Here is a 25,010-nt window from a genome sequence, read left to right as displayed (position 1 = left end):
TAGGGTTTAGGATTAGGATTAGGTTTAATTTAGCGTAAGGGTTAGGATTAGTGTTTAAGTTAGGGTTAGGGTTAGATTGTTAGGGTTATGGTTAGGGTTAGGGTTATGGTTAGGGATATGGTTAGAGGTTATAGTTAGGGTTAGGGTTAGGGTTATGGTTAGCGTTCGGTTCGGTTTATGGTTAGGATTATAGGTTAGAATTATGGTTAGGTTTAGGATTAGGGTTAGGGTTAGGGTTAGTGTTAGAGTTTAGAATTAGTGTTAGGGTTCGAGTAAGGGTTAGGGTTAGAGTTACATTTAGGGTTAGGTTTAGAGTTGGAGGTTAGTGTTCGGCTTAGCGTTAGGGTGAAAGTTTAGGGTTAGGTTTAGCATTAGTGTTAGGCTTAGGGTTAGGGTTCAGGTTACGTTTCGGGTTAGGGTTAGGGTTAGGATTAGGGTTAAGTTAGGGTTAGGGTTAGGGTTAATGTTAGGGTTAGGTTTAGAATTAGAGGTTAGTGTTTGGGTTAGGGTTAAAGTTTAGGGTTAGGTTTAGGGTTAGGGTTAGTGCTAGGGTTCGGGTAATGTTGCGGGTTAGAGTTATGGTTAGGTGTAGGGTTAGGATTAGGTTTAGGTTTAGGTTTAGTTTTAGGGTTTTGTCTTAGGGGTTAGGATTAGGGTTTGGTTTAGGTTTACGGTTAGTGTGAGTGTTATGGTTAGAGTTTAGGATTAGTGTTAGGGTAAGGAATATGGTTAGTGTTAGGGTTAGTGTTAAGGTTACAGGTATGGGTTAGTTTTAGGGTTACGGTTAGGGTTTATGGTTATTGTTAGGGTTAGGTTTAGGGTTAGGGTTAGGGTTAGAGGGTTAGGGTTAGGGATAGAGTTAGGATTAGGGTTAGGGTTAGGGTTAGGGTTAGGGTTAGAAGTAAGAGTTAGGGTCAGCGTTAGGGTTACGGTTAGGGTTAGGGTTCGAGTTAGAGGCTTGTGTTAGGGTTAGGGTTAGAGTTTAGGGTTAGGGTTAGTGTTATTGTTAGGGTTAGTATTAGGGTTAGAGTTTAGGGTTTGCGTTAGGTTAGGGTTAGTGTTAGGGTTAGCTTTAGGTTTAGAGGTTAGTGTTAGGTTTAGGGTTAAGGTTAGGTGTAGCGATAATGTTAGGTTTAGGTTTAGGGTTAGGTTTAGTGTTAGGTTTACAGTTAGGTTTATGTTTAGGGTTAGGGTTTGGGTTAAGGTTAGGGTTAGAAGTTAGGGTTAGGGTTAGGGTTAGGTGTAGGGTTAGGTTTAGGTGTAGGGTTAGGGTTAGGTTTAGGCTTTATTGATAGGAATATGGTTAGGGTTATGGTTAGGGTTAGAGTTCAGGATTAGTGTTAGGGTAATGGTAAGTGTTAGGGTTAGGGTAAAGCTTAGAGGTTAGGGTTTGTGTTAGGGTTAGCGTTAGGTTGAGGGTTAGGGTTAGGGTTAAGGTCATGGTTAGAGTTTAGGTTTTATGATTTTGGATTGAGTTAGGGTTAGGATTAGACATGGTTAGGGTTTGGGTTAGGGATTGAGTTAGGTTTGGGTTTAGCATTAGGGTTAGTGTAAGGGTTAGGGTTAGGGTTGGGATTAGGGTTTTGCCTTGGAATTTAGGATTAGGGTTAGTGTTACATTTAGGGTTAGCTTTAGGGTTAGGATTGGGGTTTTTGTTAGGGTTCGGGTTAGAGGGTTAGGGTTATGGTTAGGGTTAGGGTTAGGGATTTGGTTAATGCTTATAGTTAGGATTAGGGTTAGGGTTAATGTTAGGATTCGGTTTCTGGTTATGGTTAGGATTTTAGGTTAGGTTTATGGTTAGGGTTAGGGTCAGGGTTAGGGTTAGGGTTAGAGTTTAGGATTAGTATTAGGGTTAGGGTGAGTGTTAGGGTTAGAGTCAGGGTTAATTTTAGGTTAGGGTTTATTGTTAGTGTTATGGTTATGGTTACGGGTAGAGGGTTAGGATTAGGGTTATGGTTAGAGTTTAGAGTTAGAGGGTTACGTTTAGAGTTAGAGGTTATTGTTAAGGTCAGGGTTAGGGTTAGAGTTTAGGGTTACGGTTAGCGTTACGTTCAGGGTTAGGGTTAGGATTAAGTTTAGGGTAACGGTTAGGGTTAGGTTTTGTGTTAGTGTTAGGGTTAGGGTTAGGGTTAGGATTAGGGTTAGGGTCAGGTTAAGGGTTAGGGTTAGGTTTAGTGTTTGGATTAGGGTTAGGGTTAGGGTTTATTGTTAGGATTAGGGTTAGGGTTAAGGTTAGGGCTAAGGTTAGATGGTTAGGGTTAGGGTTAGGCTTCAGGGTTAGGATAAGCGTTATGTTTAGGTTTGGGGTTAGGATTAGGGTTAGTGTAAGGTTTAGGGTTAGGTTTAGGTTTAGGGTTTTGCCTTAGGGGTTAGTATAAGTGTTACGGTTAGGTTTAGGGTTAGGGTTAGATTTAGGATTACGCTTTTGCCTTAGGGGTTAGTATTAGGGTTAGTGTTAGCAATAGGGCTAGGGTTACTCTTTGGCCTGGTTTAGGGTTAGGGTTAAGTTAAGGGTTAGACGGTTAGGCTTAGGGTTAAGGTTAGGGTTAGGGTTATGATTAGAGGTTATAGTTAGGGTGAGTGTTAGGTTTAAGATTAGGTTTAGGGTAAGGGTTAGGATTAGGCTTTTGCCTTAGGGGTTAGGACCAGGGTAAGGTTTAGTTTAGCGTTAGGGTTAGGATTAGGGTTTAGGTTAGGGTTAGGGTTAGAGTGTTAGGATTATGGTTAGGTTTAGGGTTAGGGTTAGGGATAATGTTAGAGGTAATAGTTAGGGTTAGGGTTAGGGTAATGGTTAGGGTTCCCTTCGGTTTATGGTTAGGATTATAGGTTAGGCTTATGGTCAGGTTTAGGATTAGGGTTAGGGTTAGGGTTAGTTTTAGGGTTAGGGTTAGGGTTAGAGTTTAGAATTAGTGTTAGTGTTAGGGTTAGGGTTTGGGTTAGGTTTAGGGTTCGGTGTAGAGTTAGAAGTTAGTGATTGGGTTAGGGTTATTGTTAAAATTTATGGTTAGATTTAGTGTTAGGGTTAGGGTTCGGTTTAGTTTTCGGGTTAGGGTGATGGTTAGTGTTATGGTTAGTGTGAGGTTAGCAATAGGGTTAGGGTTAGTGTTAGTGTTAGGGTTAGGTTTAGAGTTAGATGTTAGTGTTAGGGTTCAGGTTAGGGTTAAATTTTAGGGTTAGGGTTAGAGTTAGTGTTATGGTTAGGGTTAGGGTTCGGGTCAGGTTTTGGATTAGGGTTAGTGTTAGGATTAGGGTTAGTGTTAGGTGTAGGGTTAGGGTTTGCGTTTAGGGTTAGGGTTAGGTTTAGGGTTAGGATTAGTGTTTTGCATAAGGGGTTAGGATTAGGGTTTGGTTTAGGGTTATGGTTAGGGTTAGGGTTAGGGTCATGTTTAGGGTTAGGGTTAGGTTTAGTGTTTGGATTAGGTGTAGGGTTAGGGTTTATTGTTAGGATTAGGGTTAGGGTTAAGTTTAGAGCTAAGGTTAGATGGTTAGGGTTAGGGTTAGGCTTCAGGGTTAGGATTAGGGTTAGGTTTAGGTTTAGGTTTAGGGATAGGGTTAGCGTTAGTGTAAGGTTTAGGGTTTTGCCGTAGGGGTTAGGATTAGTGTTACGGTTAGGTTTAGGGTTAGGGTCAGGTTTAGGATTACACTTTTCCCTTAGTGGTTAGTATTAGGTTTAGTGTTAGCAATAGGGCTAGGGTTACTCTTTGGGCTAGGTTTAGGGTTAGGGTGAAGGTTAGGGTTAGACGGTTAGGGTTAGGGTTAAGGTTAGGGTTAGGGTTATGGTTAGAGGTTATAGATAGGGTTAGGGTTAGGTTTCAGATTAGGGGTAGGTTTAGGGTTAGTAGTGGGGTTTTTCCTTAGGGTTTAGGATTAGGATTAGGTTTAATTTAGCGTAAGGGTTAGGATTAGTGTTTAAGTTAGGGTTAGGGTTAGATTGTTAGGGTTATGGTTAGGGTTAGGGTTATGGTTAGGGATATGGTTAGAGGTTATAGTTAGGGTTAGGGTTAGGGTTATGGTTAGCGTTCGGTTCGGTTTATGGTTAGGATTATAGGTTAGAATTATGGTTAGGTTTAGGATTAGGGTTAGGGTTAGGGTTAGTGTTAGAGTTTAGAATTAGTGTTAGGGTTCGAGTAAGGGTTAGGGTTAGAGTTACATTTAGGGTTAGGTTTAGAGTTGGAGGTTAGTGTTCGGCTTAGCGTTAGGGTGAAAGTTTAGGGTTAGGTTTAGCATTAGTGTTAGGCTTAGGGTTAGGGTTCAGGTTACATTTCGGGTTAGGGTTAGGGTTAGGATTAGGGTTAAGTTAGGGTTAGGGTTAGGGTTAATGTTAGGGTTAGGTTTAGAATTAGAGGTTAGTGTTTGGGTTAGGGTTAAAGTTTAGGGTTAGGTTTAGGGTTAGGGTTAGTGCTAGGGTTCGGGTAATGTTGCGGGTTAGAGTTATGGTTAGGTGTAGGGTTAGGATTAGGTTTAGGTTTAGGTTTAGTTTTAGGGTTTTGTCTTAGGGGTTAGGATTAGGGTTTGGTTTAGGTTTACGGTTAGTGTGAGTGTTATGGTTAGAGTTTAGGATTAGTGTTAGGGTAAGGAATATGGTTAGTGTTAGGGTTAGTGTTAGGGTTACAGGTATGGGTTAGTTTTAGGGTTACGGTTAGGGTTTATGGTTATTGTTAGGGTTAGGTTTAGGGTTAGAGGGTTAGGGTTAGGGATAGAATTAGGATTAGGGTTAGGGTTAGGGTTAGGGTTAGGGTTAGAAGTAAGAGTTAGGGTCAGCGTTAGGGTTACGGTTAGGGTTAGGGTTCGAGTTAGAGGCTTGTGTTAGGGTTAGGGTTAGAGTTTAGGGTTAGGGTTAGTGTTATTGTTAGGGTTAGTATTAGGGTTAGAGTTTAGGGTTTGCGTTAGGTTAGGGTTAGTGTTAGGGTTAGCTTTAGGTTTAGAGGTTAGTGTTAGGTTTAGGGTTAAGGTTAGGTGTAGCGATAATGTTAGGTTTAGGTTTAGGGTTAGGTTTAGTGTTAGGTTTACAGTTAGGTTTATGTTTAGGGTTAGGGTTTGGGTTAAGGTTAGGGTTAGAAGTTAGGGTTAGGGTTAGGGTTAGGGTTAGGGTTAGGTTTAGGTGTAGGGTTAGGGTTAGGTTTAGGCTTTATTGATAGGAATATGGTTAGGGTTATGGTTAGGGTTAGAGTTCAGGATTAGTGTTAGGGTAATGGTAAGTGTTAGGGTTAGGGTAAAGCTTAGAGGTTAGGGTTTGTGTTAGGGTTAGCGTTAGGTTGAGGGTTAGGGTTAGGGTTAAGGTCATGGTTAGAGTTTAGGTTTTATGATTTTGGATTGAGTTAGGGTTAGGATTAGACATGGTTAGGGTTTGGGTTAGGGATTGAGTTAGGTTTGGGTTTAGCATTAGGGTTAGTGTAAGGGTTAGGGTTAGGGTTGGGATTAGGGTTTTGCCTTGGAATTTAGGATTAGGGTTAGTGTTACATTTAGGGTTAGCTTTAGGGTTAGGATTGGGGTTTTTGTTAGGGTTCGGGTTAGAGGGTTAGGGTTATGGTTAGGGTTAGGGTTAGGGATTTGGTTAATGCTTATAGTTAGGATTAGGGTTAGGGTTAATGTTAGGATTCGGTTTCTGGTTATGGTTAGGATTTTAGGTTAGGTTTATGGTTAGGGTTAGGGTCAGGGTTAGGGTTAGGGTTAGAGTTTAGGATTAGTATTAGGGTTAGGGTGAGTGTTAGGGTTAGAGTCAGGGTTAATTTTAGGTTAGGGTTTATTGTTAGTGTTATGGTTATGGTTACGGGTAGAGGGTTAGGATTAGGGTTATGGTTAGAGTTTAGAGTTAGAGGGTTACGTTTAGAGTTAGAGGTTATTGTTAAGGTCAGGGTTAGGCTTAGAGTTTAGGGTTACGGTTAGCGTTACGTTCAGGGTTAGGGTTAGGATTAAGTTTAGGGTAACGGTTAGGGTTAGGTTTTGTGTTAGTGTTAGGGTTAGGGTTAGGGTTAGGATTAGGGTTAGGGTCAGGTTAAGGGTTAGGGTTAGGTTTAGTGTTTGGATTAGGGTTAGGGTTAGGGTTTATTGTTAGGATTAGGGTTAGGGTTAAGGTTAGGGCTAAGGTTAGATGGTTAGGGTTAGGGTTAGGCTTGAGGGTTAGGATAAGCGTTATGTTTAGGTTTGGGGTTAGGATTAGGGTTAGTGTAAGGTTTAGGGTTAGGTTTAGGTTTAGGGTTTTGCCTTAGGGGTTAGTATAAGTGTTACGGTTAGGTTTAGGGTTAGGGTTAGATTTAGGATTACGCTTTTGCCTTAGGGGTTAGTATTAGGGTTAGTGTTAGCAATAGGGCTAGGGTTACTCTTTGGCCTGGTTTAGGGTTAGGGTTAAGTTAAGGGTTAGACGGTTAGGCTTAGGGTTAAGGTTAGGGTTAGGGTTATGATTAGAGGTTATAGTTAGGGTGAGTGTTAGGTTTAAGATTAGGTTTAGGGTAAGGGTTAGGATTAGGCTTTTGCCTTAGGGGTTAGGACCAGGGTAAGGTTTAGTTTAGCGTTAGGGTTAGGATTAGGGTTTAGGTTAGGGTTAGGGTTAGAGTGTTAGGATTATGGTTAGGTTTAGGGTTAGGGTTAGGGATAATGTTAGAGGTAATAGTTAGGGTTAGGGTTAGGGTAATGGTTAGGGTTCCCTTCGGTTTATGGTTAGGATTATAGGTTAGGCTTATGGTCAGGTTTAGGATTAGGGTTAGGGTTAGGGTTAGTTTTAGGGTTAGGGTTAGGGTTAGAGTTTAGAATTAGTGTTAGTGTTAGGGTTAGGGTTTGGGTTAGGTTTAGGGTTCGGTGTAGAGTTAGAAGTTAGTGATTGGGTTAGGGTTATTGTTAAAATTTATGGTTAGATTTAGTGTTAGGGTTAGGGTTCGGTTTAGTTTTCGGGTTAGGGTGATGGTTAGTGTTATGGTTAGTGTGAGGTTAGCAATAGGGTTAGGGTTAGTGTTAGTGTTAGGGTTAGGTTTAGAGTTAGATGTTAGTGTTAGGGTTCAGGTTAGGGTTAAATTTTAGGGTTAGGGTTAGAGTTAGTGTTATGGTTAGGGTTAGGGTTCGGGTCAGGTTTTGGATTAGGGTTAGTGTTAGGATTAGGGTTAGTGTTAGGTGTAGGGTTAGGGTTTGCGTTTAGGGTTAGGGTTAGGTTTAGGGTTAGGATTAGTGTTTTGCATAAGGGGTTAGGATTAGGGTTTGGTTTAGGGTTATGGTTAGGGTTAGGGTTAGGGTCATGTTTAGGGTTAGGGTTAGGTTTAGTGTTTGGATTAGGTGTAGGGTTAGGGTTTATTGTTAGGATTAGGGTTAGGGTTACGTTTAGGGTTAGCTTTACGGTTAGGATTGGGGTTTTGGTTAGGGTTCGGGTTAGAGGGTTAGGGTTATGGTTAGGGTTAGGGTTAGGGATTTGGTTAATGGTTATAGTTAGGATTAGGGTTAGGGTTATGTTAGGGTTTGGGTTCTGGTTATGGTTATGATTTTAGGTTAGGCTTATGGTTAGCGTTAGGGTCAGGGTTAGGGTTAGGGTTAGAGTTTAGGATTAGTATTAGGGTTAGGGTGAGTGTTAGGGTTAGAGCCAGGGTTAATTTTAGGTTAGGGTTTTTTGTTAGTGTTATGGTTATGGTTATGGTTAGAGGGTTAGGATTAGGGTTATGGTTAGAGTTTAGAGTTAGAGGGTTACGTTTAGAGTTAGAGGTTATTGTTAAGGTTAGGGTTAGGGTTAGAGTTTAGGGTTACGGTTAGCATTACGTTCAGGGTTAGGGTTAGGATTAAGTTTAGGGTAACGGTTAGGGTTAGGTTTAGTGTTAGTGTTAGGGTTAGGGTTAGGGTTAGGATTAGGGTTAGGATCAGGTTTAGGGTTAATGTTAGGTTTAGTGTTTGGATTAGGGTTAGGGTTAGGGATAATGTTAGAGGTTATAGTTAGGATTAGGGTTAGGGTAATGGTTAGGGTTCCCTTCGGTTTATGGTTAGGATTATAGGTTAGGCTTATGGTCAGGTTTAGGATTAGGGTTAGGGTTAGGGTTAGGGTTAAGCTTAGAGTTTAGAATTAGTGTTAGTGTTAGCGTTAGGGTTTGGGTTAGGTTTAGGGTTCGGTGTAGAGTTAGAAGTTAGTGATCGGGTTAGGGTTATTGTTAAAATTTATGGTTAGATTTAGTGTTAGGGTTAGGGTTCGGTTTAGTTTTCGGGTTAGGGTGATGGTTAGTGTTATGGTTAGTGTGAGGTTAGCAATAGGGTTAGGGTTAGTGTTAGTGTTAGGGTTAGGTTTAGAGTTAGATGTTAGTGTTAGGGTTCAGGTTAGGGTTAAATTTTAGGGTTAGGGTTAGAGTTAGTGTTATGGTTAGGGTTAGGGTTCGGGTCAGGTTTTGGATTAGGGTTAGTGTTAGGATTAGGGTTAGTGTTAGGTGTAGGGTTAGGGTTTGCGTTTAGGGTTAGGGTTAGGTTTAGGGTTAGGATTAGTGTTTTGCATAAGGTGTTAGGATTAGGGTTTGGTTTAGGGTTATGGTTAGGGTTAGGGTTAGGGTCAGGTTTAGGGTTAGGGTTAGGTTTAGTGTTTGGATTAGGTGTAGGGTTAGGGTTTATTGTTAGGATTAGGGTTAGGGTTAAGTTTAGAGCTAAGGTTAGATGGTTAGGGTTAGGGTTAGGCTTCAGGGTTAGGATTAGGGTTAGGTTTAGGTTTAGGTTTAGGGATAGGGTTAGCGTTAGTGTAAGGTTTAGGGTTTTGCCGTAGGGGTTAGGATTAGTGTTACGGTTAGGTTTAGGGTTAGGGTCAGGTTTAGGATTACACTTTTCCCTTAGTGGTTAGTATTAGGTTTAGTGTTAGCAATAGGGCTAGGGTTACTCTTTGGGCTAGGTTTAGGGTTAGGGTGAAGGTTAGGGTTAGACGGTTAGGGTTAGGGTTAAGGTTAGGGTTAGGGTTATGGTTAGAGGTTATAGATAGGGTTAGGGTTAGGTTTCAGATTAGGGGTAGGTTTAGGGTTAGTAGTGGGGTTTTTCCTTAGGGTTTAGGATTAGGATTAGGTTTAATTTAGCGTAAGGGTTAGGATTAGTGTTTAAGTTAGGGTTAGGGTTAGATTGTTAGGGTTATGGTTAGGGTTAGGGTTATGGTTAGGGATATGGTTAGAGGTTATAGTTAGGGTTAGGGTTAGGGTTATGGTTAGCGTTCGGTTCGGTTTATGGTTAGGATTATAGGTTAGAATTATGGTTAGGTTTAGGATTAGGGTTAGGGTTAGGGTTAGTGTTAGAGTTTAGAATTAGTGTTAGGGTTTGAGTAAGGGTTAGGGTTAGAGTTACATTTAGGGTTAGGTTTAGAGTTGGAGGTTAGTGTTCGGCTTAGCGTTAGGGTGAATGTTTAGGCTTAGGTTTAGCATTAGTGTTAGGCTTAGGGTTAGGGTTCAGGTTAGGTTTCGGGTTAGGGTTAGGGTTAGGATTAGGGTTAAGTTAGGGTTAGGGTTAGGGTTAATGTTAGGGTTAGGTTTAGAATTAGAGGTTAGTGTTTGGGTTAGGGTTAAAGTTTAGGGTTAGGTTTAGGGTTAGGGTTAGTGCTAGGGTTCGGGTAATGTTGCGGGTTAGAGTTATGGTTAGGTGTAGGGTTAGGATTACGTTTAGGTTTAGGTTTAGTTTTAGGGTTTTGTCTTAGGGCTTAGGATTAGGGTTTGGTTTAGGTTTACGGTTAGTGTGAGTGTTATGGTTAGAGTTTAGGATTAGTGTTAGGGTAAGGAATATGGTTAGGGTTAGGGTTAGTGTTAGGGTTACAGGTATGGGTTAGTTTTAGGGTTACGGTTAGGGTTTATGGTTATTGTTAGGGTTAGGTTTATGGTTAGGGTTAGGGTTAGAGGGTTAGGGTTAGGGATAGAATTAGGATTAGGGTTAGGGTTAGGGTTAGGGTTAGAAGTAAGAGTTAGGGTCAGCGTTAGGGTTACGGTTAGGGTTAGGGTTCGAGTTAGAGGCTTGTGTTAGAGTTAGGGTTAGAGTTTAGGGTTAGGGTTAGTGTTATTGTTAGGGTTAGTATTAGGGTTAGAGTTTAGGGTTTGCGTTAGGTTAGGGTTAGTGTTAGGGTTAGCTTTAGGTTTAGAGGTTAGTGTTAGGTTTAGGGTTAGGGTTAGGTGTAGCGATAATGTTAGGTTTAGGTTTAGGGTTAGGTTTAGTGTTAGGTTTACAGTTAGGTTTATGTTTAGGGTTAGGGTTAGGGTTAAGCTTAGGGCTAGAAGTTAGGGTTAGGGTAAGGGTTAGGTTTAGGTGTAGGGTTAGGGTTAGGGTTAGGGTTTATTGATAGGAATATGGTTAGGGTTATGGTTAGGGTTAGAGTTCAGGATTAGTGTTAGGGTAATGGTAAGTGTTATGGTTAGGGTAAAGCTTAGAGGTTAGGGTTTGTGTTAGGGTTAGCGTTAGGTTGAGGGTTAGGGTTAGGGTTAAGGTCATGTTTAGAGCTTAGGTTTTATGATTTTGAATAGAGTTAGGGTTAGGATTAGACATGGTTAGGGTTTGGGTTAGGGATTGAGTTAGGTTTGGGTTTAGGTTTAGGGTTAGTGTAAGGGTTAGGGTTAGGGTTGGGATTAGGGATTTGCCTTGGAATTTAAGATTAGGGTTAGGGTTACGTTTAGGGTTAGCTTTAGGGTTAGGATTGGGGTTTTGGTTAGGGTTCGGGTTAGAGGGTTAGGGTTATGGTTAGGGTTAGGGTTAGGGATTTGGTTAATGGTTATAGTTAGGATTAGGGTTAGGGTTATGTTAGGGTTTGGGTTCTGGTTATGGTTATGATTTTAGGTTAGGCTTATGGTTAGGGTTAGGGTCAGGGTTAGGGTTAGGGTTAGAGTTTAGGATTAGTATTAGGGTTAGGGTGAGTGTTAGGGTTAGAGTCAGGGTTAATTTTAGGTTAGGGTTTTTTGTTAGTGTTATGGTTATGGTTATGGTTAGAAGGTTAGGATTAGGGTTATGGTTAGAGTTTAGAGTTAGAGGGTTACGTTTAGAGTTAGAGGTTATTGTTAAGGTTAGGGTTAGGGTTAGAGTTTAGGGTTACGGTTAGTGTTACGTTCAGGGTTAGAGTTAGGATTAAGTTTAGGGTAACGGTTAGGGTTAGGTTTAGTGTTAGTGTTAGGGTTAGGGTTAGGGTTAGGATTAGGGTTAGGGTCAGGTTTAGGGTTAATGTTAGGTTTAGTGTTTGGATTAGGGTTAGGGTTAGGGTTTACTGTTAGGATTCGGGTTAGGGTTAAGGTTAGGGCTAAGGTTAGATGGTTAGGGTTAGGCTTAGGCTTCAGGGTTAGGATAAGGGTTATGTTTAGGTTTGGGGTTAAGACTGGGTTAGTGTAAGTTTTAGGGTTAGGTTTAGGTTTAGGGTTTTGCCTTAGGGGTTAGGATTAGTTTTACGGTTAGGTTTAGGGTTAGGGTTAGGTTTAGGATTACGCTTTTGCCTTAGGGGTTAGTATTAGGGTTAGTGTTAGCAATAGGGCTAGGGTTACTGTTTGGCCTGGTTTATGGTTAGGGTTAAGTTAAGGGTCAGACGGTTAGGCTTAGGGTTACGGTTAGGGTTAGGGTTATGATTAGAGGTTATAGTTAGGGTGAGTGTTAGGTTTAAGATTAGGTTTAGGGTAAGGGTTAGGATTAGGCTTTTGCCTTAGGGGTTAGGATCAGGGTAAGGTTTAGTTTAGCGTTAGGGTTAGGATTAGGGTTTAGGTTAGGGTTAGGGTTAGAGTGTTAGGGTTATGGTTAGGTTTAGGGTTAGGGTTAGGGATAATGTTAGAGGTTATAGTTAGGATTAGGGTTAGGGTAATGGTTAGGGTTCCCTTCGGTTTATGGTTAGGATTATAGGTTAGGCTTATGGTCAGGTTTAGGATTAGGGTTAGGGTTAGGGTTAGGGTTAAGGTTAGAGTTTAGAATTAGTGTTAGTGTTAGCGTTAGGGTTAGGGTTAGGTTTAGGGTTCGGTGTAGAGTTAGAAGTTAGTGATCGGGTTAGGGTTATTGTTAAAATTTATGGTTAGATTTAGTGTTAGGGTTAGGGTTCGGTTTAGTTTTCGGGTTAGGGTGATGGTTAGTGTTATGGTTAGTGTGAGGTTAGCAATAGGGTTAGGGTTAGTGTTAGTGTTAGGTTTAGGTTTAGAGTTAGATGTTAGTGTTAGGGTTCAGGTTAGGGTTAAATTTTAGGGTTAGGGTTAGAGTTAGTGTTATGGTTAGGGTTAGGGTTCAGGTCAGGTTTTGGATTAGGGTTAGTGTTAGGATTAGGGTTAGTGTTAGGTGTAGGGTTAGGGTTTGCGTTTAGGGTTAGGGTTAGGTTTAGGGTTAGGATTAGTGTTTTGCATAAGGGGTTAGGATTAGGGTTTGGTTTAGGGTTATGGTTAGGGTTAGGGTTAGGGTCATGTTTAGGGTTAGGGTTAGGTTTAGTGTTTGGATTAGGTGTAGGGTTAGGGTTTATTGTTAGGATTAGGGTTAGGGTTAAGTTTAGAGCTAAGGTTAGATGGTTAGGGTTAGGGTTAGGCTTCAGGGTTAGGATTAGGGTTAGGTTTAGGTTTAGGTTTAGGGATAGGGTTAGCGTTAGTGTAAGGTTTAGGGTTTTGCCGTAGGGGTTAGGATTAGTGTTACGGTTAGGTTTAGGGTTAGGGTCAGGTTTAGGATTACACTTTTCCCTTAGTGGTTAGTATTAGGTTTAGTGTTAGCAATAGGGCTAGGGTTACTCTTTGGGCTAGGTTTAGGGTTAGGGTGAAGGTTAGGGTTAGACGGTTAGGGTTAGGGTTAAGGTTAGGGTTAGGGTTATGGTTAGAGGTTATAGATAGGGTTAGGGTTAGGTTTCAGATTAGGGGTAGGTTTAGGGTTAGTAGTGGGGTTTTTCCTTAGGGTTTAGGATTAGGATTAGGTTTAATTTAGCGTAAGGGTTAGGATTAGTGTTTAAGTTAGGGTTAGGGTTAGATTGTTAGGGTTATGGTTAGGGTTAGGGTTATGGTTAGGGATATGGTTAGAGGTTATAGTTAGGGTTAGGGTTAGGGTTATGGTTAGCGTTCGGTTCGGTTTATGGTTAGGATTATAGGTTAGAATTATGGTTAGGTTTAGGATTAGGGTTAGGGTTAGGGTTAGTGTTAGAGTTTAGAATTAGTGTTAGGGTTCGAGTAAGGGTTAGGGTTAGAGTTACATTTAGGGTTAGGTTTAGAGTTGGAGGTTAGTGTTCGGCTTAGCGTTAGGGTGAATGTTTAGGCTTAGGTTTAGCATTAGTGTTAGGCTTAGGGTTAGGGTTCAGGTTAGGTTTCGGGTTAGGGTTAGGGTTAGGATTAGGGTTAAGTTAGGGTTAGGGTTAGGGTTAATGTTAGGGTTAGGTTTAGAATTAGAGGTTAGTGTTTGGGTTAGGGTTAAAGTTTAGGGTTAGGTTTAGGGTTAGGGTTAGTGCTAGGGTTCGGGTAATGTTGCGGGTTAGAGTTATGGTTAGGTGTAGGGTTAGGATTACGTTTAGGTTTAGGTTTAGTTTTAGGGTTTTGTCTTAGGGGTTAGGATTAGGGTTTGGTTTAGGTTTACGGTTAGTGTGAGTGTTATGGTTAGAGTTTAGGATTAGTGTTAGGGTAAGGAATATGGTTAGGGTTAGGGTTAGTGTTAGGGTTACAGGTATGGGTTAGTTTTAGGGTTACGGTTAGGGTTTATGGTTATTGTTAGGGTTAGGTTTATGGTTAGGGTTAGGGTTAGAGGGTTAGGGTTAGGGATAGAATTAGGATTAGGGTTAGGGTTAGGGTTAGGGTTAGAAGTAAGAGTTAGGGTCAGCGTTAGGGTTACGGTTAGGGTTAGGGTTCGAGTTAGAGGCTTGTGTTAGAGTTAGGGTTAGAGTTTAGGGTTAGGGTTAGTGTTATTGTTAGGGTTAGTATTAGGGTTAGAGTTTAGGGTTTGCGTTAGGTTAGGGTTAGTGTTAGGGTTAGCTTTAGGTTTAGAGGTTAGTGTTAGGTTTAGGGTTAGGGTTAGGTGTAGCGATAATGTTAGGTTTAGGTTTAGGGTTAGGTTTAGTGTTAGGTTTACAGTTAGGTTTATGTTTAGGGTTAGGGTTAGGGTTAAGCTTAGGGCTAGAAGTTAGGGTTAGGGTAAGGGTTAGGTTTAGGTGTAGGGTTAGGGTTAGGGTTAGGGTTTATTGATAGGAATATGGTTAGGGTTATGGTTAGGGTTAGAGTTCAGGATTAGTGTTAGGGTAATGGTAAGTGTTATGGTTAGGGTAAAGCTTAGAGGTTAGGGTTTGTGTTAGGGTTAGCGTTAGGTTGAGGGTTAGGGTTAGGGTTAAGGTCATGTTTAGAGCTTAGGTTTTATGATTTTGGATAGAGTTAGGGTTAGGATTAGACATGGTTAGGGTTTGGGTTAGGGATTGAGTTAGGTTTGGGTTTAGGTTTAGGGTTAGTGTAAGGGTTAGGGTTAGGGTTGGGATTAGGGATTTGCCTTGGAATTTAGGATTAGGGTTAGGGTTACGTTTAGGGTTAGCTTTAGGGTTAGGATTGGGGTTTTGGTTAGGGTTCGGGTTAGAGGGTTAGGGTTATGGTTAGGGTTAGGGTTAGGGATTTGTTTAATGGTTATAGTTAGGATTAGGGTTAGGGTTATGTTAGGGTTTGGGTTCTGGTTATGGTTATGATTTTAGGTTAGGCTTATGGTTAGGGTTAGGGTCAGGGTTAGGGTTAGGGTTAGAGTTTAGGATTAGTATTAGGGTTAGGGTGAGTGTTAGGGTTAGAGTCAGGGTTAATTTTAGGTTAGGGTTTTTTGTTAGTGTTATGGTTATGGTTATGGTTAGAAGGTTAGGATTAGGGTTATGGTTAGAGTTTAGAGTTAGAGGGTTACGTTTAGAGTTAGAGGTTATTGTTAAGGTTAGGGTTAGGGTTAGAGTTTAGGGTTACGGTTAGTGTTACGTTCAGGGTTAGAGTTAGGATTAAGTTTAGGGTAACGGTTAGGGTTAGGTTTAGTGTTAGTGTTAGGGTTAGGGTTAGGGTTAGGATTAGGGTTAGGGTCAGGTTTAGGGTTAATGTTAGGTTTAGTGTTTGGATTAGGGTTAGGGTTAGGGTTTACTGTTAGGATTCGGGTTAGGGTTAAGGTTAGGGCTAAGGTTAGATGGTTAGGGTTAGGGTTAGGCTTCAGGGTTAGGATAAGGGTTATGTTTAGGTTTGGGGTTAAGACTGGGTTAGTGTAAGTTTTAGGGTTAGGTTTAGGTTTAGGGTTTTGCCTTAGGGGTTAGGATTAGTTTTACGGTTAGGTTTAGGGTTAGGGTTAGGTTTAGGATTACGCTTTTGCCTTAGGGGTTAGTATTAGGGTTAGTGTTAGCAATAGGGCTAGGGTTACTGTTTGGCCTGGTTTATGGTTAGGGTTAAGTTAAGGGTCAGACGGTTAGGCTTAGGGTTACGGTTAGGGTTAGGGTTATGATTAGAGGTTATAGTTAGGGTGAGTGTTAGGTTTAAGATTAGGTTTAGGGTAAGGGTTAGGATTAGGCTTTTGCCTTAGGGGTTAGGATCAGGGTAAGGTTTAGTTTAGCGTTAGGGTTAGGATTAGGGTTTAGGTTAGGGTTAGGGTTAGAGTGTTAGGGTTATGGTTAGGTTTAGGGTTAGGGTTAGGGATAATGTTAGAGGTTATAGTTAGGATTAGGGTTAGGGTAATGGTTAGGGTTCCCTTCGGTTTATGGTTAGGATTATAGGTTAGGCTTATGGTCAGGTTTAGGATTAGGGTTAGGGTTAGGGTTAGGGTTAAGGTTAGAGTTTAGAATTAGTGTTAGTGTTAGCGTTAGGGTTAGGGTTAGGTTTAGGGTTCGGTGTAGAGTTAGAAGTTAGTGATCGGGTTAGGGTTATTGTTAAAATTTATGGTTAGATTTAGTGTTAGGGTTAGGGTTCGGTTTAGTTTTCGGGTTAGGGTGATGGTTAGTGTTATGGTTAGTGTGAGGTTAGCAATAGGGTTAGGGTTAGTGTTAGTGTTAGGTTTAGGTTTAGAGTTAGATGTTAGTGTTAGGGTTCAGGTTAGGGTTAAATTTTAGGGTTAGGGTTAGAGTTAGTGTTATGGTTAGGGTTAGGGTTCAGGTCAGGTTTTGGATTAGGGTTAGTGTTAGGATTAGGGTTAGTGTTAGGTGTAGGGTTAGGGTTTGCGTTTAGGGTTAGGGTTAGGTTTAGGGTTAGGATTAGTGTTTTGCATAAGGGGTTAGGATTAGGGTTTGGTTTAGGGTTATGGTTAGGGTTAGGGTTAGGGTCAGGTTTAGGGTTAGGGTTAGGTTTAGTGTTTGGATTAGGTGTAGGGTTAGGGTCTATTGTTAGGATTAGGGTTAGGGTTAAGTTTAGAGCTAAGGTTAGATGGTTAGGGTTAGGGTTAGGCTTCAGGGTTAGGATTAGGGTTAGGTTTAGGTTTAGGTTTAGGGATAGGGTTAGCGTTAGTGTAAGGTTTACGGTTAGGTTTAGGTTTAGGGTTTTGCCTTAGGGGTTAGGATTAGTGTTACGGCTAGGTTTAGGGTTAGGGTCAGGTTTAGGATTACACTTTACTCTTAGTGGTTAATATTACGTTTAGTGTTAGCAATAGGGCTAGGGTTACTCTTTGGGCTAGGTTTAGGGTTAGGGTGAAGCTTAGGGTTAGACGGTTAGGGTTAGGGTTAAGGTTAGGGTTAGAGTTATGGTTAGAGGTTATAGATAGGGTTAGGGTTAGGTTTCAGATTAGGGGTAGGTTTAGGGTTAGTAGTGGGGTTTTTCCTTAGGGTTTAGGATTAGGATTAGGTTTAATTTAGCGTAAGGGTTAGGATTAGTTTTTAAGTTAGGGTTAGGGTTAGATTGTTAGGGTTATGGATAGGGTTAGGGTTATGGTTAGGGATATGGTTAGAGGTTATAGTTAGGGTTAGGGTTAGGGTTATGGTTAGCGTTCGGTTCGGTTTATGGTTAGGATTATAGGTTAGAATTATGGTTAGGGTTAGGATTAGGGTTAGGGTTAGGGTTAGTGTTAGAGTTTAGAATTAGTGTTAGGGTTCGAGTAAGCGTTAGGGTTAGAGTTATATTCAGGGTTAGGGTTAGAGTTGGAGGTTAGTGTTCGGCTTAGCGTTAGGGTGAATGTTTAGGCTTAGGTTTAGCATTAGTGTTAGGCTTAGGGTTAGGGTTCAGGTTAGGTTTCGGGTTAGGGTTAGGGTTAGGATTAGGGTTAAGTTAGGGTTAGGGTTAGGGTTAATGTTAGGGTTAGGTTTAGAATTAGAGGTTAGTGTTTGGGTTAGGGTTAAAGTTTAGGGTTAGGTTTAGGGTTAGGGTTAGTGCTAGGGTTCGGGTAATGTTGCGGGTTAGAGTTATGGTTAGGTGTAGGGTTAGGATTACGTTTAGGTTTAGGTTTAGTTTTAGGGTTTTGTCTTAGGGGTTAGGATTAGGGTTTGGTTTAGGTTTACGGTTAGTGTGAGTGTTATGGTTAGAGTTTAGGATTAGTGTTAGGGTAAGGAATATGTTTAGTGTTAGGGTTAGTGTTAGGGTTACAGGTATGGGTTAGTTTTAGGGTTACGGTTAGGGTTTATGGTTATTGTTAGGGTTAGGTTTATGGTTAGGGTTAGGGTTAGAGGGTTAGGGTTAGGGATAGAATTAGGATTAGGTTTAGGGTTAGGGTTAGGGTTAGAAGTAAGAGTTAGGGTCAGCGTTAGGGTTACGGTTAGGGTTAGGGTTCGAGTTAGAGGCTTGTGTTAGAGTTAGGGTTAGAGTTTAGGGTTAGGGTTAGTGTTATTGTTAGGGTTAGTATTAGGGTTAGAGTTTAGGGTTTGCGTTAGGTTAGGGTTAGTGTTAGGGTTAGCTTTAGGTTTAGAGGTTAGTGTTAGGTTTAGGGTTAGGGTTAGGTGTAGCGATAATGTTAGGTTTAGGTTTAGGGTTAGGTTTAGTGTTAGGTTTACAGTTAGGTTTATGTTTAGGGTTAGGGTTAGGGTTAAGGTTAGGGTTAGAAGTTAGGGTTAGGGTTAGGGTTAGGTTTAGGTGTAGGGTTAGGGTTAGGGTTAGGGTTAGGGTTATTGATAGGAATATTGTTAGGGTTATGGTTAGGGTCAGAGTTCAGGATTAGTGTTAGGGTAATGGTAAGTGTTAGGGTTAGGGTAAAGCTTAGAGGTTAGGGTTTGTGTTAGGGTTAGGGTTAGGTTGAGTGTTAGGGTTAGGGTTAAGGTCATGGTTAGAGTTTAGGTTTTATGATTTTGGATAGAGTTAGGGTTAGGATTAGACATGGTTAGGGTTTGGGTTAGGGATTGAGTTATGTTTGGGTTTAGGTTTAGGGTTAGTGTAAGGCTTAGGGTTAGGGTTGGGATTAGGGTTTTGCCTTGGAATTAGGGTTAGGGTTAGGGTTACCTTTAGGGTTAGCTTTAGGGTTAGGATTGGGGTTTTGGTTAGGGTTCGGGTTAGAGGGTTAGGGTTATGGTTAGGGTTAGGGTTAGGGATTTGGTTAATGGTTATAGTTAGGATTAGGGTTAGGGTTAATGTTGGGTTCGGGTTCTGGTTATGGTTAGGATTTTAGGTTAGGCTTATGGTTAGGGTTAGGGTCAGGGTTAGGGTTAGGGTTAGAGTTTAGGATTAGTATTAGGGTTAGGGTGAGTGTTAGGGTTAGAGTCAGGGTTAATTTTAGGTTAGGGTTTATTGTTAGTGTTATGGTTATGGTTACGGTTAGAGGCTTAGGATTAGGGTTATGGTTAGAGTTTAGAGTTAGAGGGTTACGTTTAGAGTTAGAGGTTATTGTTAAGGTTAGGGTTAGTGTTAGAGTTTAGAGTTACGGTTAGTGTTACGTTCAGGGTTAGGGTTAGGATTAAGTTTAGGGTAAGGGTTAGGGTTAGGTTTAGTGTTAGGGTTAGGGTTAGGGTTAGGATTAGGGTTAGGGTCAGGTTTAGGGTTAGGGTTAGGTTTAGTGTTTGGATTAGGGTTAGGGTTAGGGTTTATTGTTAGGATTAGGGTTAGGGTTAAGGTTAGGGCTAAGGTTAGATGGTTTGGGTTAGGGTTAGGCTTCAGGGTTAGGATAAGGGTTATGTTTAGGTTTGGGGTTAGGATTAGGGTTAGTGTAAGGTTTAGGTTTAGGTTTAGGTTTAGGGTTTTGCCTTAGGGGTTAGGATTAGTGTTACGGTTAGGTTTAGGCTTAGGGTTAGGTTTAGGATTACGCTTTTGCCTTAGGGGTTAGTATTAGGGTTAGTGTTAGCAATAGGGCTAGGGTTACTGTTTGGCCTGGTTTATGGTTAGGGTTAAGTTAAGGGTCAGACGGTTAGGCTTAGGGTTAAGGTTAGGGTTAGGGTTATGATTAGAGGTTATAGTTAGGGTGAGTGTTAGGTTTAAGATTAGGTTTAGGGTAAGGGTTAGGATTAGGCTTTTGCCTTAGGGGTTAGGATCAGGGTAAGGTTTAGTTTAGCGTTAGGGTTAGGATTAGGGTTTAGGTTAGGGTTAGGGTTAGAGTGTTAGGGTTATGGTTAGGTTTAGGGTTAGGGTTAGGGATAATGTTAGAGGTTATAGTTAGGATTAGGGTTAGGGTAATGGTTAGGGTTCCCTTCGGTTTATGGTTAGGATTATAGGTTAGGCTTATGGTCAGGTTTAGGATTAGGGTTAGGGTTAGGGTTAGGGTTAAGGTTAGAGTTTAGAATTAGTGTTAGTGTTAGCGTTAGGGTTTGGGTTAGGTTTAGGGTTCGGTGTAGAGTTAGAAGTTAGTGATCGGGTTAGGGTTATTGTTAAAATTTATGGTTAGATTTAGTGTTAGGGTTAGGGTTCGGTTTAGTTTTTGGGTTAGGGTGATGGTTAGTGTTATGGTTAGTGTGAGGTTAGCAATAGGGTTAGGGTTAGTGTTAGTGTTAGGGTTAGGTTTAGAGTTAGATGTTAGTGTTAGGGTTCAGGTTAGGGTTAAATTTTAGGGTTAGGGTTAGAGTTAGTGTTATGGTTAGGGTTAGGGTTCGGGTCAGGTTTTGGATTAGGGTTAGTGTTAGGATTAGGGTTAGTGTTAGGTGTAGGGTTAGGGTTTGCGTTTAGGGTTAGGGTTAGGTTTAGGGTTAGGATTAGTGTTTTGCATAAGGTGTTAGGATTAGGGTTTGGTTTAGGGTTATGGTTAGGGTTAGGGTTAAGGTCAGGTTTAGGGTTAGGGTTAGGTTTAGTGTTTGGATTAGGTGTAGGGTTAGGGTCTATTGTTAGGATTAGGGTTAGGGTTAAGTTTAGAGCTAAGGTTAGATGGTTAGGGTTAGGGTTAGGCTTCAGGGTTAGGATTAGGGTTAGGTTTAGGTTTAGGTTTAGGGATAGGGTTAGCGTTAGTGTAAGGTTTACGGTTAGGTTTAGGTTTAGGGTTTTGCCTTAGGGGTTAGGATTAGTGTTACGGCTAGGTTTAGGGTTAGGGTCAGGTTTAGGATTACACTTTACTCTTAGTGGTTAATATTACGTTTAGTGTTAGCAATAGGGCTAGGGTTACTCTTTGGGCTAGGTTTAGGGTTAGGGTGAAGGTTAGGGTTAGACGGTTAGGGTTAGGGTTAAGGTTAGGGTTAGGGTTATGGTTAGAGGTTATAGATAGGGTTAGGGTTAGGTTTCAGATTAGGGGTAGGTTTAGGGTTAGTAGTGGGGTTTTTCCTTAGGGTTTAGGATTAGGATTAGGTTTAATTTAGCGTAAGGGTTAGGATTAGTTTTTAAGTTAGGGTTAGGGTTAGATTGTTAGGGTTATGGTTAGGGTTAGGGTTATGGTTAGGGATATGGTTAGAGGTTATAGTTAGGGTTAGGGTTAGGGTTATGGTTAGCGTTCGGTTCGGTTTATGGTTAGGATTATAGGTTAGAATTATGGTTAGGGTTAGGATTAGGGTTAGGGTTAGGGTTAGTGTTAGAGTTTAGAATTAGTGTTAGGGTTCGAGTAAGCGTTAGGGTTAGAGTTATATTCAGGGTTAGGGTTAGAGTTGGAGGTTAGTGTTCGGCTTAGCGTTAGGGTGAATGTTTAGGCTTAGGTTTAGCATTAGTGTTAGGCTTAGGGTTAGGGTTCAGGTTAGGTTTCGGGTTAGGGTTAGGGTTAGGATTAGGGTTAAGTTAGGGTTAGGGTTAGGGTTAATGTTAGGGTTAGGTTTAGAATTAGAGGTTAGTGTTTGGGTTAGGGTTAAAGTTTAGGGTTAGGTTTAGGGTTAGGGTTAGTGCTAGGGTTCGGGTAATGTTGCGGGTTAGAGTTATGGTTAGGTGTAGGGTTAGGATTACGTTTAGGTTTAGGTTTAGTTTTAGGGTTTTGTCTTAGGGGTTAGGATTAGGGTTTGGTTTAGGTTTACGGTTAGTGTGAGTGTTATGGTTAGAGTTTAGGATTAGTGTTAGGGTAAGGAATATGTTTAGTGTTAGGGTTAGTGTTAGGGTTACAGGTATGGGTTAGTTTTAGGGTTACGGTTAGGGTTTATGGTTATTGTTAGGGTTAGGTTTATGGTTAGGGTTAGGGTTAGAGTGTTAGGGTTAGGGATAGAATTAGGATTAGGTTTAGGGTTAGGGTTAGGGTTAGAAGTAAGAGTTAGGGTCAGCGTTAGGGTTACGGTTAGGGTTAGGGTTCGAGTTAGAGGCTTGTGTTAGAGTTAGGGTTAGAGTTTAGGGTTAGGGTTAGTGTTATTGTTAGGGTTAGTATTAGGGTTAGAGTTTAGGGTTTGCGTTAGGTTAGGGTTAGTGTTAGGGTTAGCTTTAGGTTTAGAGGTTAGTGTTAGGTTTAGGGTTAGGGTTAGGTGTAGCGATAATGTTAGGTTTAGGTTTAGGGTTAGGTTTAGTGTTAGGTTTACAGTTAGGTTTATGTTTAGGGTTAGGGTTAGGGTTAAGGTTAGGGTTAGAAGTTAGGGTTAGGGTTAGGGTTAGGTTTAGGTGTAGGGTTAGGGTTAGGGTTAGGGTTAGGGTTTATTGATAGGAATATTGTTAGGGTTATGGTTAGGGTCAGAGTTCAGGATTAGTGTTAGGGTAATGGTAAGTGTTAGGGTTAGGGTAAAGCTTAGAGGTTAGGGTTTGTGTTAGGGTTAGGGTTAGGTTGAGTGTTAGGGTTAGGGTTAAGGTCATGGTTAGAGTTTAGGTTTTATGATTTTGGATAGAGTTAGGGTTAGGATTAGACATGGTTAGGGTTTGGGTTAGGGATTGAGTTATGTTTGGGTTTAGGTTTAGGGTTAGTGTAAGGCTTAGGGTTAGGGTTGGGATTAGGGTTTTGCCTTGGAATTAGGGTTAGGGTTAGGGTTACCTTTAGGGTTAGCTTTAGGGTTAGGATTGGGGTTTTGGTTAGGGTTCGGGTTAGAGGGTTAGGGTTATGGTTAGGGTTAGGGTTAGGGATTTGGTTAATGGTTATAGTTAGGATTAGGGTTAGGGTTAATGTTAGGATTCGGTTTCTGGTTATGGTTAGGATTTTAGGTTAGGTTTATGGTTAGGGTTAGGGTCAGGGTTAGGGTTAGGGTTAGAGTTTAGGATTAGTATTAGGGTTAGGGTGAGTGTTAGGGTTAGAGTCAGGGTTAATTTTAGGTTAGGGTTTATTGTTAGTGTTATGGTTATGGTTACGGGTAGAGGGTTAGGATTAGGGTTATGGTTAGAGTTTAGAGTTAGAGGGTTACGTTTAGAGTTAGAGGTTATTGTTAAGGTCAGGGTTAGGGTTAGAGTTTAGGGTTACGGTTAGCGTTACGTTCAGGGTTAGGGTTAGGATTAAGTTTAGGGTAACGGTTAGGGTTAGGTTTTGTGTTAGTGTTAGGGTTAGGGTTAGGGTTAGGATTAGGGTTAGGGTCAGGTTAAGGGTTAGGGTTAGGTTTAGTGTTTGGATTAGGGTTAGGGTTAGGGTTTATTGTTAGGATTAGGGTTAGGGTTAAGGTTAGGGCTAAGGTTAGATGGTTAGGGTTAGGGTTAGGCTTGAGGGTTAGGATAAGCGTTATGTTTAGGTTTGGGGTTAGGATTAGGGTTAGTGTAAGGTTTAGGGTTAGGTTTAGGTTTAGGGTTTTGCCTTAGGGGTTAGTATAAGTGTTACGGTTAGGTTTAGGGTTAGGGTTAGATTTAGGATTACGCTTTTGCCTTAGGGGTTAGTATTAGGGTTAGTGTTAGCAATAGGGCTAGGGTTACTCTTTGGCCTGGTTTAGGGTTAGGGTTAAGTTAAGGGTTAGACGGTTAGGCTTAGGGTTAAGGTTAGGGTTAGGGTTATGATTAGAGGTTATAGTTAGGGTGAGTGTTAGGTTTAAGATTAGGTTTAGGGTAAGGGTTAGGATTAGGCTTTTGCCTTAGGGGTTAGGATCAGGGTAAGGTTTAGTTTAGCGTTAGGGTTAGGATTAGGGTTTAGGTTAGGGTTAGGGTTAGAGTGTTAGGGTTATGGTTAGGTTTAGGGTTAGGGTTAGGGATAATGTTAGAGGTTATAGTTAGGATTAGGGTTAGGGTAATGGTTAGGGTTCCCTTCGGTTTATGGTTAGGATTATAGGTTAGGCTTATGGTCAGGTTTAGGATTAGGGTTAGGGTTAGGGTTAGGGTTAAGGTTAGAGTTTAGAATTAGTGTTAGTGTTAGCGTTAGGGTTTGGGTTAGGTTTAGGGTTCGGTGTAGAGTTAGAAGTTAGTGATCGGGTTAGGGTTATTGTTAAAATTTATGGTTAGATTTAGTGTTAGGGTTAGGGTTCGGTTTAGTTTTCGGGTTAGGGTGATGGTTAGTGTTATGGTTAGTGTGAGGTTAGCAATAGGGTTAGGGTTAGTGTTAGTGTTAGGGTTAGGTTTAGAGTTAGATGTTAGTGTTAGGGTTCAGGTTAGGGTTAAATTTTAGGGTTAGGGTTAGAGTTAGTGTTATGGTTAGGGTTAGGGTTCGGGTCAGGTTTTGGATTAGGGTTAGTGTTAGGATTAGGGTTAGTGTTAGGTGTAGGGTTAGGGTTTGCGTTTAGGGTTAGGGTTAGGTTTAGGGTTAGGATTAGTGTTTTGCATAAGGTGTTAGGATTAGGGTTTGGTTTAGGGTTATGGTTAGGGTTAGGGTTAGGGTCAGGTTTAGGGTTAGGGTTAGGTTTAGTGTTTGGATTAGGTGTAGGGTTAGGGTCTATTGTTAGGATTAGGGTTAGGGTTAAGTTTAGAGCTAAGGTTAGATGGTTAGGGTTAGGGTTAGGCTTCAGGGTTAGGATTAGGGTTAGGTTTAGGTTTAGGTTTAGGGATAGGGTTAGCGTTAGTGTAAGGTTTACGGTTAGGTTTAGGTTTAGGGTTTTGCCTTAGGGGTTAGGATTAGTGTTACGGCTAGGTTTAGGGTTAGGGTCAGGTTTAGGATTACACTTTACTCTTAGTGGTTAATATTACGTTTAGTGTTAGCAATAGGGCTAGGGTTACTCTTTGGGCTAGGTTTAGGGTTAGGGTGAAGGTTAGGGTTAGACGGTTAGGGTTAGGGTTAAGGTTAGGGTTAGGGTTATGGTTAGAGGTTATAGATAGGGTTAGGGTTAGGTTTCAGATTAGGGGTAGGTTTAGGGTTAGTAGTGGGGTTTTTCCTTAGGGTTTAGGATTAGGATTAGGTTTAATTTAGCGTAAGGGTTAGGATTAGTTTTTAAGTTAGGGTTAGGGTTAGATTGTTAGGGTTATGGATAGGGTTAGGGTTATGGTTAGGGATATGGTTAGAGGTTATAGTTAGGGTTAGGGTTAGGGTTATGGTTAGCGTTCGGTTCGGTTTATGGTTAGGATTATAGGTTAGAATTATGGTTAGGGTTAGGATTAGGGTTAGGGTTAGGGTTAGTGTTAGAGTTTAGAATTAGTGTTAGGGTTCGAGTAAGCGTTAGGGTTAGAGTTATATTCAGGGTTAGGGTTAGAGTTGGAGGTTAGTGTTCGGCTTAGCATTAGGGTGCATGTTTAGGCTTAGGTTTAGCATTAGTGTTAGGCTTAGGGTTAGGGTTCAGGTTAGGTTTCGGGTTAGGGTTAGGGTTAGGATTAGGGTTAAGTTAGGGTTAGGGTTAGGGTTAATGTTAGGGTTAGGTTTAGAATTAGAGGTTAGTGTTTGGGTTAGGGTTAAAGTTTAGGGTTAGGTTTAGGGTTAGGGTTAGTGCTAGGGTTCGGGTAATGTTGCGGGTTAGAGTTATGGTTAGGTGTAGGGTTAGGATTAGGTTTAGGTTTAGGTTTAGTTTTAGGGTTTTGTCTTAGGGGTTAGGATTAGGGTTTGGTTTTGGTTTACGG

This window comes from Cavia porcellus, unplaced genomic scaffold (assembly GCF_034190915.1).
Source record: "Cavia porcellus strain 051 isolate PalLab524CR breed Dunkin Hartley unplaced genomic scaffold, mCavPor4.1 scaffold_30, whole genome shotgun sequence".
Classification (NCBI taxonomy): Eukaryota; Metazoa; Chordata; class Mammalia; order Rodentia; family Caviidae; genus Cavia; species Cavia porcellus.
The sequence above is the reverse complement of the archived record's forward strand: the minus strand, read 5'-3'. Positions refer to the sequence as shown.